The 15,290-nt window shown below is 49.4% G+C and overlaps 5 non-coding genes across 5 annotated transcripts; all 5 read right to left on the bottom strand.

Annotated features, from left to right (window-relative positions):
* Nucleotides 1-530: 530 nt before the first annotated feature.
* On the bottom strand, nucleotides 531-602 carry Trnap-agg (transfer RNA proline (anticodon AGG)). The gene has a single exon. It is a non-coding gene; the product is annotated as a tRNA-Pro (tRNA).
* Nucleotides 603-1,569: 967 nt separating this feature from the next.
* Trnai-aau (transfer RNA isoleucine (anticodon AAU)) lies at nucleotides 1,570-1,643 on the bottom strand. The gene has a single exon. It is a non-coding gene; the product is annotated as a tRNA-Ile (tRNA).
* Nucleotides 1,644-2,080: 437 nt separating this feature from the next.
* Trnaa-cgc (transfer RNA alanine (anticodon CGC)) lies at nucleotides 2,081-2,152 on the bottom strand. Its single transcript has one exon. It is a non-coding gene; the product is annotated as a tRNA-Ala (tRNA).
* Nucleotides 2,153-12,955: 10,803 nt separating this feature from the next.
* Nucleotides 12,956-13,028, bottom strand: Trnav-cac (transfer RNA valine (anticodon CAC)). The gene has a single exon. It is a non-coding gene; the product is annotated as a tRNA-Val (tRNA).
* Nucleotides 13,029-13,489: 461 nt separating this feature from the next.
* On the bottom strand, nucleotides 13,490-13,562 carry Trnar-acg (transfer RNA arginine (anticodon ACG)). Its single transcript has one exon. It is a non-coding gene; the product is annotated as a tRNA-Arg (tRNA).
* Nucleotides 13,563-15,290: the final 1,728 nt, after the last annotated feature.

The raw sequence follows: 15,290 nt of genomic DNA, 5'->3' as shown, positions 1-15,290 counted from the left end.
CACATATATAATCAATATGTAAATGATCCCATCAGGACAATTGGCAAATCGATTACATCCAACAGTTATCTTTCCTTCCCACTGGGAAAGTTCAACATCCTCGTCACTGGCTGTCAACCACGGTTACCCTGCTGTGCGGTTACCCTGCTGTGCGTAGCTGTGGGTGTTCTCCTAACAAACTGCACCCCCCCGACCTGTCAATCTTCCTCTCTGCAGCCGCCCGCCACCCAACCTCTTAATAGATAAACTGTCTTCAGGTCTTCCATCCCTTCCTGGAGCCCTGAACACAATGCCTGCGGTTTTCTTTTCCTGTTCAGCCACCTTGGTGCTTGCTCATTGGCTGCCTTCGCCACACTAGAGGCACACACAAAAGTGAATGTGTGTGTTCCAATGGTCACTTTGGGGTGGACGGAAAGAAAAGCTCGTCCCGCATGACACAGGTGGGGCTCTCTGGCCGGCTGCCATCGGACGTCGGGTGGGGCTTGGGGCCAGGGACTATTCCGGCCCAGCCAGAGCAGGGATGAAAACTTGGGCTCGTCCGGGATTTGAACCCGGGACCTCTCGCACCCTAAGCGAGAATCATACCCCTAGACCAACGAGCCGCACGCCTGGGGGCCCCCTCAGCGGCCCATGAATCTAGTCCTGGGCAACTATCTGCAACGTCGATTCTCCGTCCTTCCTTCCTTCCTTCTCTAAATAAAACCAGGCCCGCGAAGGACCCGGCAGCTCTCCGAGACGCGGTATCCAGGAAACCTCGCGCCTCCCAGAAACACGCAGCCTCTCTGAGAACCGGGGGATCCTGGTTTCTCGGGGGCGCTGACCCAGCCTCGTAGAAAACGCGGAGTCGGGCGTGGTGTGTTGGGTCGTCGCCCGCCCCAGATCCACAGAGCAGGGTCCGCCAGGTGCGAGGAGCCGCAGTGGCCTCGCTGCCAACCTGACCCTCAGGGACCGCGAGGCCACAGGAGAGCCTCTTGCCCGGGAAGGCGCCAGACCGGAGAAAACTCGGGGCACCGCAGTGGGGATGCGCGACGCGGCGGGTGTCTACCTCGGGCCCTGCCTGGGGCTGGGGAGACGAGGCCGGCTGCGAGGGAACCCAGGGGCCCGAGCCGAGGGCGGTCGGCCTGCAGCTGCGCCAGGCAGGCGGCGGCCGCGCGGGCAGCGGGCTCTGGGCAGGCGCCAGGCCCTCGGCTCCCGGCAGCCGGGCGCTGCGCAGCTCCCTCCGCAGGGGAGTCCCGCCCGCAGCTGGGGGCGACACCTCGCCAGTGGTGCCCGCGAGGGCGACCGGAGTGGCGGGAGCGTCTCTCCTTTGGGCTGCGTCGGCGCCTTCGGACCCTCTGCTGGCAGTGAGTCTACGGCCGAGCCGGGGCGCCCTGCTTCCTTAGGAGGGGCCGACTCGGAACCTGACTTCGAATATGGGTTCCGGACTGTTCTGGACCGAGGGCTTGGTGGCGGCGGCGGCAGCCTGTCAACCAACAGTAGCCCCTGGACAACGGGTCTTTGATTCTCCGTAGAAAAGCAATAAAATTTACATGTAAATGTCAAAAGGGAAGAAAAGGAAAAGAAGGGAGCTGGCCCGTACGGGGATCGAACCCGCGACCTTGGCGTTATTAGCACCACGCTCTAACCAACTGAGCTAACCGGCCGCTGGGAGCCCGCGCCTCTTGGACGGGTAATGCCGAGGTTAGTCCTTTCTCCCGCTACCGAAGGCATGGCGCGTCGGGCCGCTCCGCAGCAGTCTCGGCCCCTCACCACACGAGCTGCAGCGCCGCTCCCAGGCCTGTTCTCTGGCCAACACCACCTGCGACGGGGCAGCACGCACCGCCAGTGCTGGTGCGTTCCGCTCCGCCTGCACCTCCGCGTGGGTGTTCTGTCTCCAATTCGTTTGCTTAGGGCACAGAGCTCAGAAATACCTCGCTGCAATCCCGGCCCTCGCGCTCCACACCGTGTGTTCGCAGTGGTTGAAAGAACGCCATAGGAAATGGACGAGGCGGAGGGTGCTTTAAGGTCTAGCGGTGGGACGCGGTCCAAAGCTCTCCCTGTCAGAGCAGGGCCGGCGCAAAAAAAAAAAAAGAAGGAAGCCTGGAGATGCCGGGGATCGAACCCGGGGCCTCATACATGCGAAGCATGCGCTCTACCACTGAGCTACATCCCCAGCCCTGAGTGGGCCCGCTGCCGCGCTCCCCAGTTCTCAGATCCCATCCTTATCTCTTCCCCTGCAGCGAAGATGTTGCACAGCGTTAGAGACAGGAACATCTTGATCTGGTTACCAAGGCAACCTTCGTCCACCTTCCACTGACCCTGTCAATCCTCAAGTGAACTAATAGGAAGAGAACCAACTGAAGGCAGCCGAAACCAGAGCAGTTCCTCTGTCCCTCGGTCCACCTTCAGGTCCCACTGTGCCTCTCCAAAGGGGTTCAGTTACTGCCTCGAGCACAGCAAGGGACCGGCTCACTTTTGAAAGTGTTTTATTTGGGCCGGAACGTGGACTATTGGAGACATTTACCTGGTCAGTCTTGGAGCTGAAGGTGGGCATTCCGCTTGAGTAGGCTGAATATAGTGTAGTAAATGTCCATACACGTAGACTATCCAGTTCCAGGAGGCAAACAATTTGTTTTAGCCATTAAATGAAACTCGATTAAATTAACTGGAATTACATCTTTATTCTTCACTATTCTAATCTCTAAAATGTGCGTTGGCTTCCATTAGCCTGAAAGTCTTCAAATACTTAAACACAGCTACGGAAAATAGAAATCATCATTGACAGCTCATTCTCTGTGGTCTCATATTTTTGCACGTCCTTCTATCAGGAACCACCTTCCATTTGTTCTGGATTACTTTTTCAAGGCTGAGAATGTATCGAACACCTTTGGAAGACAGAGATATGTCTCCAGCTCCCTTGTCAGGGATGCTTATTGCACGTTGTACAAGAATTGAGATCCCCAGATTTGGGATTCCTCTCCTGCAACACAACCCACTGCAGACACAGGTATCATGTAGCACTCTAGATGTTGCCTCCTGGGAATTTGAGCTAGAAAACCCAATCAGAAATGCTAGTTATTTGGCTATTGCAATCACTGTTAATAATAAACTGTCGTGTCTCTCGCCCTGGAGGCTCATGAATTCTGCCAACACCCACAAAACTGAAGCAGGTTCATTTAAGAGCTTGCCCATTGGGTAAAATCTGGCCCTTCTCAGTTCTTGGCACTCATCAGTCAATCTCTCCTCTTCCTTCTCCTAGCTTCCTTACACTGGTGAGTAGTAACCCAAACATCCAGCTAAATTCCAGAGCTAGAAATCTGGGTGCCTCTCTACAGAGACACCCAGAGTGACCTCCCTGGTTACCTCTCCATTCCTCACAAGCAATCCACTGTCAGTCTACCTGTTCATATTCAAGAGAGAGGCATGCAGGAAATTTTGTGAAAATATGAAATATGTTCTACTTTCTATGTCCATCCTACTGCTCAATGGCTCTTAAAATCTGTTGCAGGCATTATGGCAATTGTCTTTTTAAATTTGTTTAATAAAACGGACAGCTGTTCCTGCTCAACCTAGATAAACCTGATTTCTAAGCCTAAAATAAAGCCATGTATTTTACTGTCAGGAAACCTCCACTTCCAGCACCCACCCACTTCCTACTCAGTTATTCAAAGACTGATAGAAGTTTTTGTGAAATTCAAATCTTATCTGATTTTTCCCTAAAGTTCTGTTTTTGTTTTTGTCTGTGTTTTAGTACTGTGAATTTAACTCAGGAGCCCTTTTAGCTTGGAGACAGGATCTGCCTAAATTGCCTCCTGTCTCAGCCTCCCCAGTAGCCACCCAGTAGCTGCATTACAGGCACATGTCATACCCCCAGCTAGGTCTGACATTTTCAAAACAAGATAAAATTTTATCCTTTAATAAGGAAAAGACAGTCTTTGCTATACTGGCTTTGCCTCTAATGGTGATTTCCCCACACCCCCTTTGCTTCTTAAACTCCATCAAACAGCTTAATCTATGGCTTCCTGACCTGTGGGAGGGAAAACAGGAGTCTTTCCTAGTTCTCCCCAGCAAAGATCGTGCTGAGAATGGTGGGGTAGTTACTCAGCCATGAATGGGCAAGCAGGGAAAGGACAACAGGAGACTGAAAGCCACTGGGAGCCTTATCTGACTGACAGGCAGGCCGTGGAAGATTGGGCCTGATACGCAAAACCTCAGCCAGGAGGTGATTGCATGCACTTAAGTAAAACTGTTGTTTCAAGATTATGTCACACCTTCCCAGACAGCCTGGGCCCTCCCTTATTACCCAACTGTCACAACCCTCAATCGCCTTGGCAATTAAAACATCAAGACCCTCACAAAGAAACTTTGCTGAGAACTGTTCGGCAGGAAATTGAGGCAAAAACAGGCAGATTCAATTTCCTTTAAGATTCCAACTCTGAGTCCACCATATCCTCTTCTCTCTTCCAGGTTGTCCTTGCAGTTTCTGTGCTATCAATCAGAAGTGAAGAAGTGCGGGGTGTGGAGTATGCCTATAATGCCAGCCATGCAGAGCTTCCTAAATTGGAAGCCAGCCTCAGTAAATTCAGTGAGACCCCAAACAACTCAGTGAGACTCTGTCTCAATTTTTTTAAAAATAATAATTATTATTGTTATTATAAAAGCTGAGGATATGACTCAGCAGCTAAGCAGTCCTGGGTTAACCCCTGGTGAGTCAAGAGGTGAATTTAGGCAAAACTCTCTGGAAACTTCCCTGGGACCCCTAATAAAACTGGAGAGCAGCTGGGGTGCACCTTCCTTTTCTGAGAGGACCCACTCTCCCTTGAGGGTGTCTCAGGGACCCCTCTTCCCTTTCCTAACCCTCCAGGAAACTCATGCTTTCTACTCTTACAACAGTGGTCCACTTTCGCCTTTGGAATAGAAACTCTGAACATATGCTCTGAGGCTTATTTTTAAAAGAACATGTTTTTTCTCTGTCTTCTCACTCCCTCACCCTAACAAGATTAGAGAGACAGTGTTATCTTTTCTTCCGTTAATTGTCCTACGACAAGAGGAGGATCTATGAAGAGAGCCCTGGGCAAATTAATTAACAATTCCCTGGCTGCTCAGGCGTTGCTTTATTAATAATTCTTTAGGATGGGCAGTATAGGCCTGGCCTTGGGAACATTAACATTTCAGTCTCTCAGGTGTGGTTTCTGATTTCTCAGACTCAAATCGGACTCCATTTTCCCCATCAGACCCAATTCCCTAGCTACACTAACTATTTTCCTTTAAATCTGGCTTCAATAAAGCCTGTCTCATTCCACTGTTCTTCCCACCCCCACAGTCCCACCCCTCCCTTCAGTCCCCTCTGCACAATCCAAAGTTCCTTCATTCTGTACTACCACCCCCCAACCCCCACCCCCGCCCCATGGATCAGCATCTGCTTATCGGAGAAAACATTCGGCCTTTAGGTTTCTTGGAATAGGCTTATTTCACTTAGCATAATATTCTCTAGTTCCATTCACTTACCTGCAAGAAAGGATTATTTCTTTGTTCTTTAAGGCTGAGTAATATTCCAGTGTGTATATGTAATACCACCGGTTACCGTGAAGTTTGAACATTAGAGAAGCACGCTGAGGCAAGCATATAAAGCAGGGTTTATCAAAAAGGGGTAACATAGACTTCTCTCAGGAGGGAGAAGGGGCCATAGCTGGTGTCCTGGTATCCCAAGAAGGAGGTGTTCTGCCCTTTTTGTATGTCCTAGGCTTCCTCTCTTCTCTGACCTTTCCCCCTTACCTTTCTCCTTCCTATGTAAGTGACTAGGTCCCAGGACTGCTTGCTAGGATGGTCCAAAGGTGGGGAACAGGTGGGCTGAAGGGGGAAGGGCAGGATGGAGCAGCCCAGGACACATTAATTAACAATTAGCTCCCTGTAGGGAGGGGCAACTCCTGGGACAGGTGACCTTAGCAACAGGTTGGATCAGGGACAGATTCTTGATAAGGATGGAGGAAGGGCTCTGAAGGAGTTACCATCTCAATCCCTCAGGGGACAGTCTCCTGCTTTCTGGACTCAAAATTGGCCTGACTCCATCTGACCTGATTCAATTTACCTATCTATACTGACTGTTTAATCTGACTCCATGTGTGCCACATTTTCTTGGTTGGTTCCATAGTTTAGCTAGTGTGAATTGAGCTACTATAAACACAGATGTGGCTGCAACACTGAAGTTGCCCATTTTAAGTAATTTTATAAAAACCAAGAAGTGGGAGAGCTGGTTCAAATTGTGGTTCCATTCCAAGTTTTCTGAGGACTCTCCATACTGCTTTCTTAGTGGTTGCAGCAAGTTGGAGTCCCACCAGCAATGTACGACTGTACCTTCCCCCATCCTTGCCAACACTTTTTTTATTGTTTGTATTTTTGATAATTGCCATTCTGACTAGAGTGAGATGAAATCTCAGATTAGTTTTGATTTGCATTTCTCTAATTGCTAGAGATGTTGGAACATTTTTTTGTTGATGGATTGTTTCTTCTGTGAAGTGTCTGTTCAGTTCTTTGGCCCATTTGTTGGTTGGATTATTGGGGTTTTTCGGTGTTAAGTTTTTTGAGTTCTTTATATATCCTGGATATATTAGTGCTTTTTCTGAGGTGCTTGCGGTAAAGATTTTCTCCCATTCTGTAGGCTCTCTCTTCACGTTATTGATTTTTTCCTTTGCTGAGAAGAAGCTTTTTAGTTTGAATCCATTCCATTTATTGATTCTTGATTTTACTTCTTGGGCTTTAGGAGTCTGGTTAAGGAAGTCAGGTCCTAAGCCAATATGATGACAATTTGGGCCCACTTTTTCTTCTATTAGGCACAAGGTCTCTGGTCTAACTGAGTCAGGGACACCTGGCGCTGCAGATCTCTCCCATTATTTACAGACAAGCAACTCAGCAGGGTGGCTGTCTGCCTAGAAAGGCTCTGAGGGTTTTTCCAAGGACAAGGGTCATGCCCCTTTCCTTAGGACAGGCCTTGAGGTAGAAGCTGCTGTTATTTATTTATTTTCAAAAGTGGAGTCACCGCAGTTCCTCACAGCCACCTGTCCTTTGTCCTGGTGTCAGTGGTCACCTAAAAGAAATCTGGTTGGGTGAAAGAGAAACGACAGTACAATGACCAATCTCTAAATTTATGAAGGGCTTTTAATGTGCTAGGCAGCGTGCTAAGAAAGCACTTTGGAAGGACTGGGGCTGTATATCTTAGTGGTATAGCACTTGCCCCTCACATGTGAAGTTCTGAGTTTGATCCTCAGCACCTCAAAATTCTAAATAAAGATACTGTGTCCATCTACAACCAACCAAACAAACCTTTAATAAACAACAACAAAAAATAAAAACATAAGAAAGAAAAATGGAGACTTGGAGCATCGCTTATTGGTAATGTGAGTGCTGAGAAGGCCCAGGCCCTGGGTTCAACCCCAAGCAACAAGAAACCAAAAGCAAGTGAGCACCTCAGGGTTTCCTAATCTGGGGGTTGGTGAAGTTGGAGGCAGGCAGGCAGGAATTACCTTTTTTTTTTTTGAGACAGGGCCTCCCACTTGCCATCTTCCTGCCTCAGCCTCCCAAGGTGCTTGGATAACAGGCACCCGCCCCCTCCCCCGTGGGAATTCATCTCCAACCTACAAAGGAAACTTACATTCCATCACTTATGACTGTTGCCGCAAGCTGTTAGGGTCTGTAAACAAGTCAGGATGGCGCCTGGCATTTTGCAGAGGGAGTGGTTTGTGAAGTAACGCCAGGGAGCCATTAAGTGTGGAGATTCCTTATTGGTTGACTGCTGTATCTAGTTTATGTTAATTAAGATAAGCTGTGTGGAATGTATAAATACCCCTCCTGTCCAACGATGTTAAGGTCTGTAGACAAGTCAAAATAACACCTGGTATTTTGCCAGAGAAATGTTAGAGTTCGTAAACAAGTCTGGATGGTGCCTGGCAAAATGCCAGAGGGAGTGGTTTGAGAAGTAACAAAAGTGAGCCATTAAGTGTGGAGATTCCTTATTGGTTGACTGATGTATCTAGTTTATGCTAATTAAGATAAGCTGTGCAAAATGTATAAATAGCTCTGTTGCCCTAAAATAAACGGCTTCCATTCCTGCTGCATTAACGTACACAACTTATTCGTCACCCCCCCCCCCCCCCCCCCGCAGATGGTGGCCTGTACGGGGAGCCCCGGGACACTCGGGGGTAAGTGACGAAAAAAAGCTGCTCGTCCATAGATAGGATGGGAGCAATCTGCTCATCCCTAGACAGATAGGGTGAGAGGAAAAATGGCCATTTCGAGAAAATGGAGAAGATTGATGCAGTATGTTTGTGTCTTGTTTTGTCTCAGTGTATTGTTTTGTCTTTATGATGAAAATATGGAAGGGGTGAGAAGTAAATTGATAAGGGAAAGAGGCACCCCAATGGAACGAAGAATAATTAGGGCATGTGTTGATAAGAGCCCAGAAACTCTAGTCAGAAAGAAAAAGAAAGTTCAGAAGAAGAAAGATTATCAGAAAAAAAGTTGCAGCAAAAGGCTATTACTAAATACTTTCGTTACCGGAGGGTGCATGAATCGGTGCAGCGGCTGCCATGTGCAGGAGCAAATCATGGTGTAGTAAGGAGTTTCCAAGCAGGGGCAGCCGGCTCTTCCACTGCCGGGAGCCCAAATCTAGACCTGACCTGGAGGCACAGTCTCCCAGGCTCTTGCTCCCTGTGTCCAGTAACAGTTTGAGTCCGGGACACTCCCCAGGGCCATCCGGGGATGCCTGGGACACTACAGCCAGCAGAAGACGCTACCAGCGTCCCTGATGTTTGGTCATTTTCAATGCCAATAACTAAGCTACAATGGCTTTCCCACACCTGGAAGCTAATGAGTAATGAGCACTATTAAGGCTTATTTCAAATGTAAAAAACCTTGAGATAATGTACTAAATTGTTCAGAAGGTTGTTTTCCTAGTAGAATGCTACAAGATTTTCTTTTGCCAGCGTTGCAGAGTTCCTGCCTTCATCCCAGTGCCAGTGAAAAGGAAAGAGGAAGAATTTCCAGTGTTGCTGAAAACCTGAAAACCGGAGGAGACTTTGGCTGAGAAACGGATGAGACTTCGGATCAAGCTAGCTGCCTGCAGAACTTACCTGGACTGTGATTTAAGCTAGCTGCCTGCAGAACTTACCTGGACTGTGATTTAAGCTAGCTGCCTGCAGAACTTACCTGGACTATGATTTACCTGGACTGTGAGTTAATCTATTGAGACAGTGCTTTATCTGGACTGAGACAAACTAATGTACAACAAATTGTAACAGTGTCATTGCTGGTATAATTTTTCCAAGGGCTTCTTGCATGGAGCCATTAATTGGCTTGGTATTGTTACATTTTGTATCCTCACTTTCTGTTTGTAGCAGGTTATTTATGGTGTTTCTGTAAAAACCACTATGGTCCTTATTTAAATTAAACAAAAGGGGGAATTGTTAAGGTCTGTAGACAAGTCAAAATAACACGTGGTATTTTGCCAGAGAAATGTTAGAGTTCGTAAACAAGTCTGGATGGTGCCTGGCAAAATGCCAGAGGGAGTGTTTGAAAAGTAACAAAAGCGAGCCATTAAGTGTGGAGATTCCTTATTGGTTGACTGATGTATCTAGTTTATGCTAATTAGATAAGCTGTGCAAAATGTATAAATAGCTCTGTTGTCCTACAAACGGCTTCCATTCCTGCTGCATAAACGTACACAAGTTGCTCCTCACCCCCGGGTTATTTTGCTGCAGCCAGACTGGGGCAGCAAGCCACAGTAAACACAGTGCAAAGACGTACCAAGATTTCCTCACCAACAAAACCACACCTTTTTGTATTCCAAAACGGTTGTTGCCAACAGTTAACAGTCATGACGGGTCAGCGCTGGATACATAACGCATCAAGGAAGACGCACACATGTTACTAGATCAGGAGTTGTTTTAATTGATAACTTGTAGTACACTAGATTTTCTCTGTAATCCTAGGTATTTTTTTAGATACTGTTAAAAATATGATTTCTAAAAGGACTCCATGGGCTTCCTTCTGCAGTCGGAGGGCTCCAGCCCTTGAAACTTAAGATGCCCAACAAGCCCTCAGGCCTCTGCTCGCGAGATGCCACGTGCAGCCCAGCGGGCTCTGGACCTAAAGGACAGCCCTGCCCTGCTGAGGCAATCCGGCGACCCGCGAGCTGACACCGAGAGCGCCGACCTCCGCGCATCCTAGAGCGGCCGGAAGTCCGGGCGGGCGCCTCTGGGCTGCTCTGGCTGCGCGCTTGGGCAGCGAGAAGGCTTTGGAAGATCGCAGCGCGATCCGAGGGGATGCGGAGGGTAGTTAGAGGCGTGAGGGCCTCCGCGGGTCGCTGGCCCCGGGGAGGAAGGGAGGCAATTGGCCGAGGGCGGACACAGGACCCACTCTTTTCAGCACCCCCCGGGCTGGGGCTCAGGTTGAAGGGTCGGAAACGTCATGACGTAATCACTCCCTCGGCCCACGTCAGTGCCCCGGATTTCCGGGTAGCCGTGATCCAGTATTGTGATGAAGTCGAGTGGACCTTAGGGAGAGCAAGGAGGTTTGAAGGCCGACCTGTGATTTGCTCTTCGCTGTTTCAGGAATATGTGTCTTTTACAGTGTTTGTAATTTTTAACTGACACGTAGTAGGCGTGCAGGTATGGTAGGGTGTGACATTTCAGTCCGTGTCAACATGCATGCCTGGTGATCAGCTGGGTAGCTGATGGCTGATTTCAGATGTTTGTCCTTTCTTGGTGTTGGGAACATTCAAAGTTCTCTCTACTGGCTATTTGAAAGTTTCTACTAATTGTCAACTATAGTGTCTGCGCTATAGAATATTGGAAACCATTCCTGCAGTCCAACTTCTCCAGGAATATTTCTGTCTAAAAAATCCTATTAACTTCCTTGTCCAGAAACAACATCTCTTCAAGATTTGCATTGCCAAAGATAAGCTAAGATCCTAAATCCCCTGGGATGTATAGTGTCATTTTGTCATTACCTGTCTTACTTGGAAAGCACAACTCTTTAGCTTGTAGAAGGCTGCGGATACTTACATTAGATGATTTCCTAATGGCATCTTGGACATTCCTTCATTTACTCAGAAACACCCCATTATTGTTTTGGATGGGTCACAGCTGAACTTAAACCACTAGTCCTTAAACTTTTCAACATGAGGAGACTTGTAGGTCCTGATATTACAGATCTGGGACTTATTCTGGACTTTACTAACTTATTTTGACCTCAAGGCAAGTTACTTAATTTCTGTTTGCCTCTTTTTCACTAAAGATCAAGTTAAACGGGGAGGATAATATTCCACAACATTGGGTTGTGGGATTAATATTATGCATGAAAACACTGGACACAAAGTTATTTGGTAAACAATATGCACTTTTAAGATTATTAAAGTAAAATACCCTAACATACTGGTTTGTGTATGCGTTTTAATTATTTTCTGATTCACACCTCATTCATTAAACATCGACCACATTGCAAATGCCCTTACTCTTACCATCAGACTTCTCCCTACTTCTTGCCTGACCAGCTCCTGTTTTCTGCTTGCTATTCGGGTGTCAACAGGCTCCAGGAAGCCCATCCCTTCATGTGTGGCAACAGTGTTGATGGTGCACAGCCCGGGCTTCCAAGAAACTGAGAGAATGTAACGGCCTTAGTTTATTGGAAGGAATAAGAAGGGGGAAAGGGAATACCTATCAAAGGAGAGAGGGGGTCCTCTCAGAAGGGACAGGGACTGCTGTCCCCTCCTGTTCTCAAGTTTTATTAGGAGTACCTCCCATACCCCCCACCACCCTTTCCAGTGTCTTCAAGGACATTGAGACAGTTTTGCCTCTACTTCCTGACTTCTTAATCAGTGGTTACCCTTTGAATAGCCCTCACCTGGTTCTGTGAGGGTCTTGATGTTGGCCTATCACAGTGATTGGAGTGGTGACACAGGAGGAATCTTGGAGACTTGATTGCAAGAGAATCAGAGACCTGGTCAGGAAGGGGTATGTTTTCTTAAATCTGAGGCAGGTTTTAACATACAAAGCCCACCTTCCAGGTGCTTATTTGACAGCTAGAGCTCCCAGCACCTTTCGGAGGCCCTTTACCATCTTCCTGCTCTCTCCCACCTGGCTGCAGAGCCAAGTTAACCTTTGGGCTCTGCAGTCCAACTTAGGACAGGAATGTTGACCCACTCTGAGCTTCCCGAGCACAGCCTCTTAGGTCCTGACCTGTGTGGCAGAGAAGGCAGGGTCAGTGTGGTTTGCTAAATAGAATGGATCAAGAATAGTTAATAAAGGAAAGTGACAACATAAAATGACAAACTAACATCTTTATCAATTCACAATTAGAAAGGAAAATATAGTTAGTAATCTTGTAACTCCAATTTTGAGATATCTGCTACTGGGCTTTAATAAAAGCCTCATATGAAGTAACCCGGCCCTCCATTTTTCAGGTGCATTATTTTTTTCCCCAGTTCAGGTGCACGTGCACTCTCCCCCCACCTTCAGGTAAACGTGTATTCCCCAGTTCAGGTACACTTGCACATCCCCCCATGTTCAGGTAAACTTGCACTCTCCCCCTCCCCCAGTTCAGGTACACACGCACTCCCCCCAGTTCAAGTACCTGTGCACTGCCCCCCCAGCTCGGGTACACATGCATTGCCCCCCCCCCATTTCGGGCACAGGTGCACTGCCCCCCCCCCCAGTTCGGGTACACATGCACTGCTCCCCCTGCTCGGGTACACATGCACTCCCCTCCCCCAGTTCCGGTACACGCGCACTCTCCCCAGGTTCACGTAAATGTGAACCTTTTCCCCGCTCAAAAGTCAAGTGGCGCTGGAGGCATCACTACGCGGGGTAGGAGCTGCGGGACCGCCAGGCGCCCACCTGCGGCCACTCCGGCTCGCCCGCGCCCTCCCGCCTCGGGCGTGGGGTGAGAGGCACACGTTAAAAGAGTGCGCCAAAAGGCGAGCAACTGTTTCCGCCCGGTTTCGAACCGGGGACCTTTCGCGTGTGAGGCGAACGTGATAACCACTACACTACGGAAACGCGCTGCCCGACCTGCCTCCGCGCCCGTGTTCTGCCGTGCTCCGGTCACCGACGGAGCCAGCGGGCGACCCGCGTAGGGGAGTAGGGCAGGATGGCGATGGAAGCAGAAGAAGCCCAGTTCTTCTCTCGCTCCACAAAAAGACCCCAACGCCAGCGAGTAGGGCGTAGTCTGGCTCCCAGTTTCTCTCCCTCCCTCTCTGTCATATAAATAAAACATTTTTTAAGGATGGGGATGTGGCCTCATATTTTAGCGACTGGTCTTGGACGCTCGCCCCCCGCGCTTCGTAGGCCAGGTCAGGTTCCTACCAGCGAGGGGGCCACGAACTGGCCGCGCGTCCCTGCGAAGCGCGGCCCGGGGGCTGCTGGGACGTTCGGGCGGAGTAGACCTGGCCTTGGTCTTTTGCTCCTCGGCGCCCCCTGGGGGTGCGGAGAAGGGAGGAGCAAAAGGAACTCGTACACCCCGAGCCAGCCAGGAGTCGAACCTGGAATCTTCTGATCCGTAGTCAGACGCGTTATCCATTGCGCCACTGGCCCGCACGTGCTGGCTCCCTCGGCCGCGCCCCTTCCTAAAAGCAAGGCCGCGGTCTGGCTGCTGCCGAGGGCTGCACCCGCCAACGGTCCAGGCTCTCAGCGCTGAGTCGCCGGCCCCTCTTGCCGCCACCCCTGAGGGGCCGCGAGACCCAAGTCGCGTCCACTCTGCCCACCGTGCTTCCATCCGTGCGTTCAACCGACGCGGCGGCTCCGGGCCTCAGGTGGAGCCTAGAGGAAAACGTGCCACCTGCGCCCTGGGGAAACGGTGCGGGGGCACGGACCGCACAGCGCCAGGCGGGAAGGGAGCGCGGAGCCTGCGGAGACCCGGGAACACGACGGGGCCGGGAAACCCGAGTCCGCGTCGGCGGCCTGATTCGACCTTTCTTTCTTTCTTTTTTTTTTTTTTAATCTCTTTATAGGTCTTTAAAGTTTTCTTTTCCAAAGTTCCCTAAGCAGAACTGAGCTGCGCCCTGTCCCTGCGCAGTGCTCGGGGCCGTCACCTTCAAGGAACGTCGCCGCCACCTCTGCCCGCGCAGAGGCCTTCAGCGGACAGCGCCTCCGGTGCAGGGTCCAGTCCTCCCGTGGGTGGGTCTGAGAAGGATCCATCCCCGGCCCAGGGAGCGCCGTAGGGGAGCGGAGGCCACCAAGCAGGACAGGCTCTGCCTCCAGTCCCTGCGTCTCAGCCACCCCCGGAAACGCCTTGGGCGCCCTCTCCGCATCAGCTCGGGGTGGACCTGCTCGTGCACCCGCCGCTCGGCTGGTTCTGTTCGCAGACCCCGGGGCAGTTCGGTGACGTGGGACTGCAGCTTGGAATAATACCTTTAAAACCTAAAGGAAAAAAGGGTACACATACACCGTTTCAGGAGGAACCAGCTATGTTGAAATGTCATCAACATGTTTTAGGTTACTCCATGACGCTGTGCTCCTTTATTGAGGTAGTAGATGAAAATATCTAGCCCAAGTGCGGGAGCTCTGATAAATACTTAATTTAAAAGCAGTGTTGACTATAAGTGATATTTTAAGAAGCTTGCAACAACTGTATTTTGATGTGAAAATGCTTGTGTTTTCCATGAAGGCTGAAACACCCCTATGGTTTGTTTTCTACATCCCTAATGGAAGAAAACATGCAATTTCAGTAACGAGTTATTCAAAATAAACATTTATTTTCTTATCCAGCTTCACAGTGGTCTCCCCTTTAAAATCAAGAGATTTTTAATCTGAAGAGGGACTTGGGAACATGGAGAACAGTGCTCCAAACACAGCTAACTGGTTGCCCGGGGTCCTCTTTTACCCCCTCAGGGACCTAACATGGGGAGGCAGGGTCCAGGACATCTCTGAAAGTCAGAGGTCCCATCCTGTATCTCCAAAATGGCCTTACTCCAGCTGGCTGGAGGTTCTGTCCACACTTTTCTCAGTGTTTGTCCATGGAAACCTCCTTTTGTTTTGCAGATTTTGAGGGTCTTTCTCAAATTTCCCAGCCAGATCCACAGCAAGGTATGGTTTCACCTTGTTCTTCTCCTGCGTATTCTTTTTTGACAGTTCCAACTCCAAATTTCAGACTTTCAGTCTTTTCTTTAGTGATTGTGTAAGTCAGAAAAACAACCCGGAAGAAAACAACCAGTAGGAGATTAAATCCACGAACACAATATACTGTATTAAGTACATACACGGCATGGTAGGAATTGGCTTACATGCTCGGCCAGTCTGACAAACAGAAGGTCAACAGGCTGG

The sequence above is a fragment of the Ictidomys tridecemlineatus genome, chromosome 8 (genome assembly GCF_052094955.1).
Source record: "Ictidomys tridecemlineatus isolate mIctTri1 chromosome 8, mIctTri1.hap1, whole genome shotgun sequence".
NCBI classification, from domain to species: domain Eukaryota; kingdom Metazoa; phylum Chordata; class Mammalia; order Rodentia; family Sciuridae; genus Ictidomys; species Ictidomys tridecemlineatus.
This window is presented reverse-complemented; position numbering and strand designations above follow the sequence as displayed.